A 5354-nucleotide genomic window follows, 5' to 3' on the forward strand; every position below is an offset into this window, starting at 1 on the left:
GGTGCGGGAAGAGAGAGGTGGAATTGTGGCCCGGGTTAACGAGTTGCCCGGGCTCTCCGCCGGCTGCGGGCAGTTTTGGTTAACGAGTTGCCCAGCCAACTTTTTGGCGCGGTTAGGGGCATAATTAGTGTTGTCCCCCTTGGCTGTAAAGTTAGGCGCCTCTTCGTTAACCGGCGCCGCTGCGTTAGCCGGAGCTCGCCTCGGTCGGTCGGTGGGCGGCCCTCCGGCGGGATTGCTCCCACCGTGGATGGATGGCGCGCCTCGACCGGCCAGAGGCCGTGGAACCCGCCCGCCCGAAAGTCCCAAGTTGTGACTCGAGACATCGGGTAGGCGCGGGGAGCTCCGGTGGTCCGGCCGAAAATGCCGCCGCCCGGCCGGCACAGCCCTCCGAATCGGTCCCCAGGCGGACTTCCGCCAGTGGGAATTGGTCCGAAAATTCGTACGGGCAAAGTTGAGATTCGGCCGTAAATGCCGCCACGCGGCCCGGGTTAACGATGTGGGGAGGCCCGTGCCGCCTGTCGACCACTCCTCGGTGATCGTGAAAACCGCCTCCCCATATATCTGCAGGAACCCCGCCAATGCCCCCGTACAGAAATCGCATGTGTCAAAGGGGCGGCCGAACTTGACCCCGGCGGCCGGGGCTCTGGAACTCCCGGCCGGCAGTGGCCGGCAAATCCGACCCGCATCCGGACTTCCGAGCCAGACTTGGTTAACGAATTGCACCTGGGTAACCAAAACTCCCTGGACCACCCGATCTCCGGACACATGGTTCAAGCTCACACACCCACACACCCACCCACCCACCCACCGCGCGGGCCCCGTGCGCCGTAGCATTGGAAGAGGTGGGCTGCGCCAGCTGGTTTTTTTTATCGAATTGTCAGGGTCCGGTCGGGTTAAGGATTTGACAGGGCCAGCTTGACGAAATTCAGTGAAGCGCCGGTATTCGGCGGGAGTAACTATGACTTAAGGCGGGGGGCCCATGGGCCAGCAAGGAGTTTCTGATGAACATCGGCCGGGACATTTTGACGGCGGGGCAAGAACTAGTTGTTATTGAGGGCGAAGGGCTTGTCCTCAGCTGGTTGATTGTCGAATAGTCGGGGCTGCCGGGCCGGTTACCGATTTGCCCGGCCGGCTTGGTTACCCATTTGCCCGGGCCGGGTTGGTTAACGAATTGTCAGGTTTAGGCTTGGTTAACCATTTGCCCGGGCCGGGTTGGTTAGCGAATTGTCATGGTTGGGTTGGTTAACGAATTGTCGGGTTTGGGCTTGGTTAACGATTTGCCCGAGCAAGGTGGGTGAACACATTGTCAGGAGCGTGCGCGGTTGGTTCACGAAACTGCCTGTTCCGGGTTTGTAGAGCGTTGTCAGGCCCGGCCGGCCGGGTTAGCGGCTTGCCAGACCCAACTTGACGAAATTCAGTGCGGCGCGGGTAAACGGCGGGAGTAACTATGACTCTCTTAAGGTAAGGAGGGGGGGCCCATGGGCCAGCAAGGAGTTTCTGATGAACATCGGCCGGGACATTTTGACGGCGGGGCAAGACGTAGTTGTTATTGAGGGTGAAGGGTTTGTCCTCAGCTGGTTGATTGTCGAATAGTCGGGGCTGCCGGGCCGGTTACCGATTTGCCCGGCCGGCTTGGTTAACCATTTGCCCGGGCCGGGTTGGTTAACGAATTGTCAGGGTTGGGCTTGGTTAACCATTTGCCCGGGCCGGGTTGGTTAATGAATTGCCATGGCCGGGTTGGTTAACGCAGTTTCAGGGTTGGGCTTGATTAACGATTTGCCCGAGCAGGGTTGGCTAACGCATTGTCAGGAGCGTGCGCGGTTGGTTCACGAAACTGCCTGTTCCGGGTTTCTAGAGCGTTGTCAGGCCCGGCCGGCCGGGTTAGCGGCTTGCCAGACCCAACTTGACGAAATTCAGTGCGGCGCGGGTAAACGGCGGGAGTAACTATGACTCTCTTAAGGGTATGGAGGGGGGCCCATGGGCCAGCAAGGAGTTTCTGATGAACATCGGCCGGGACATTTTGACGGCGGGGCAAGAACTAGTTGTTATTGAGGGCGAAGGGCTTGTCCTCAGCTGGTTGATTGTCGAATAGTCGGGGCTGCCGGGCCGGTTACCGATTTGCCCGGCCGGCTTGGTTACCCATTTGCCCGGGCCGGGTTGGTTAACGAATTGTCAGGTTTAGGCTTGGTTAACCATTTGCCCGGGCCGGGTTGGTTAATGAATTGCCATGGCCGGGTTGGTTAACGCAGTTTCAGGGTTGGGCTTGATTAACGATTTGCCCGAGCAGGGTTGGCTAACGCATTGTCAGGAGCGTGCGCGGTTGGTTCACGAAACTGCCTGTTCCGGGTTTCTAGAGCGTTGTCAGGCCCGGCCGACCGGGTTAGCGGGTTGCCAGACCCAACTTGAGGAAATTCAGTGCGGCGCGGGTAAACGGCGGGAGTAACTATGACTCTCTTAAGGTAAGGAGGGGGGCCCATGGGCCAGCAAGGAGTTTCTGATGAACATCGGCCGGGACATTTTGACGGCGGGGCAAGACGTAGTTGTTATTGAGGGTGAAGGGTTTGTCCTCAGCTGGTTGATTGTCGAATAGTCGGGGCTGCCGGGCCGGTTAGCGATTTGCCCGGCCGGCTTGGTTAACCATTTGCCCGGGCCGGGTTGGTTAACTAATTGTCAGGGTTGGGCTTGGTTAACCATTTGCCCGAGCCGGGTTGGTTAATGAATTGCCATGGCCGGGTTGATTAACGCATTGTCAGGGTTGGGCTTGGTTAAAGATTTCCCCGAGCAGGGTTGGCTAACGCATTGTCAGGAGCGTGCGCGGTTGGTTCACGAAACTGCCTGTTCCGGGTTTCTAGAGCGTTGTCAGGCCCGGCCGGCCGGGTTGGCGGGTTGCCAGACCCAACTTGAGGAAATTCAGTGCGGCGCGGGTAAACGGCGGGAGTAACTATGACTCTCTTAAGGTAAGGAGGGGGGCCCATGGGCCAGCAAGGAGTTTCTGATGAACATCGGCCGGGACATTTTGACGGCGGGGCAAGAACTAGTTGTTATTGAGGGCGAAGGGTTTGTCCTCAGCTGGTTGATTGTCGAATTGTCGGGACTGCCGGGCCGGCTACCGATTTGCCCGGCCGGCTTGGTTAACCATTTGCCCGAGCCGGGTTGGTTACCGAATTGTCAGGGTTGGGCTTGGTTAACCATTTGCCCGAGCCGGGTTGGTTAGTGAATTGCCATGGCCGGGTTGGTTAACGCAGTTTCAGGGTTGGGCTTGATTAACGATTTGCCCGAGCAGGGTTGGCTAACGCATTGTCAGGAGCGTGCGCGGTTGGTTCACGAAACTGCCTGTTCCGGGTTTCTAGAGCGTTGTCAGGCCCGGCCGGCCGGGTTAGCGGGTTGCCAGACCCAACTTGACGTAATTCAGTGCGGCGCGGGTAAACGGCGGGAGTAACTATGACTCTCTTAAGGTAAGGAGGGGGGCCCATGGGCCAGCAAGGAGTTTCTGATGAACATCGGCCGGGACATTTTGACGGCGGGGCAAGAACTAGTTGTTATTGAGGGCGAAGGGTTTGTCCTCAGCGGGTTGATTGTCGAATTGTCGGGGCTGCCGGGCCGGTTAACGATTTGCCCGGCCGGCTTGGTTAACCATTTGCCCGAGCCGGGTTGGTTAATGAATTGCCATGGCCGGGTTGGTTAACGCAGTTTCAGGGTTGGGCTTGATTAACGATTTGCCCGAGCAGGGTTGGCTAACGCATTGTCAGGAGCGTGCGCGGTTGGTTCACGAAACTGCCTGTTCCGGGTTTCTAGAGCGTTGTCAGGCCCGGCCGGCCGGGTTAGCGGGTTGCCAGACCCAACTTGAGGAAATTCAGTGCGGCGCGGGTAAACGGCGGGAGTAACTATGACTCTCTTAAGGTAAGGAGGGGGGCCCATGGGCCAGCAAGGAGTTTCTGATGAACATCGGCCGGGACATTTTGACGGCGGGGCAAGACGTAGTTGTTATTGAGGGTGAAGGGTTTGTCCTCAGCTGGTTGATTGTCGAATAGTCGGGGCTGCCGGGCCGGTTACCGATTTGCCCGGCCGGCTTGGTTAACCATTTGCCCGGGCCGGGTTGGTTAACTAATTGTCAGGGTTGGGCTTGGTTAACCATTTGCCCGAGCCGGGTTGGTTAATGAATTGCCATGGCCGGGTTGATTAACGCATTGTCAGGGTTGGGCTTGGTTAACGATTTCCCCGAGCAGGGTTGGCTAACGCATTGTCAGGAGCGTGCGCGGTTGGTTCACGAAACTGCCTGTTCCGGGTTTCTAGAGCGTTGTCAGGCCCGGCCGGCCGGGTTAGCGGGTTGCCAGACCCAACTTGACGAAATTCAGTGCGGCGCGGGTAAACGGCGGGAGTAACTATGACTCTCTTAAGGGTATGGAGGGGGGCCCATGGGCCAGCAAGGAGTTTCTGATGAACATCGGCCGGGACATTTTGACGGCGGGGCAAGAACTAGTTGTTATTGAGGGCGAAGGGCTTGTCCTCAGCTGGTTGATTGTCGAATAGTCGGGGCTGCCGGGCCGGTTACCGATTTGCCCGGCCGGCTTGGTTACCCATTTGCCCGGGCCGGGTTGGTTAACGAATTGTCAGGTTTAGGCTTGGTTAACCATTTGCCCGGGCCGGGTTGGTTAATGAATTGCCATGGCCGGGTTGGTTAACGCAGTTTCAGGGTTGGGCTTGATTAACGATTTGCCCGAGCAGGGTTGGCTAACGCATTGTCAGGAGCGTGCGCGGTTGGTTCACGAAACTGCCTGTTCCGGGTTTCTAGAGCGTTGTCAGGCCCGGCCGGCCGGGTTAGCGGCTTGCCAGACCCAACTTGACGAAATTCAGTGCGGCGCGGGTAAACGGCGGGAGTAACTATGACTCTCTTAAGGGTATGGAGGGGGGCCCATGGGCCAGCAAGGAGTTTCTGATGAACATCGGCCGGGACATTATGACGGCGGGGCAAGAACTAGTTGTTATTGAGGGCGAAGGGCTTGTCCTCAGCTGGTTGATTGTCGAATTGTCGGGACTGCCGGGCCGGTTAGCGATTTGCCCGGCCGGCTTGGTTAACCATTTGCCCGAGCCGGGTTGGTTACCGAATTGTCAGGGTTGGGCTTGGTTAACCATTTGCCCGAGCCGGGTTGGTTAATGAATTGCCATGGCCGGGTTGGTTAACGCAGTTTCAGGGTTGGGCTTGATTAACGATTTGCCCGAGCAGGGTTGGCTAACGCATTGTCAGGAGCGTGCGCGGTTGGTTCACGAAACTGCCTGTTCCGGGTTTCTAGAGCGTTGTCAGGCCCGGCCGGCCGGGTTAGCGGCTTGCCAGACCCAACTTGACGAAATTCAGT

Source organism: Mobula birostris, unplaced genomic scaffold, assembly GCF_030028105.1.
Source record: "Mobula birostris isolate sMobBir1 unplaced genomic scaffold, sMobBir1.hap1 scaffold_3006, whole genome shotgun sequence".
Taxonomy (NCBI): Eukaryota; Metazoa; Chordata; class Chondrichthyes; order Myliobatiformes; family Myliobatidae; genus Mobula; species Mobula birostris.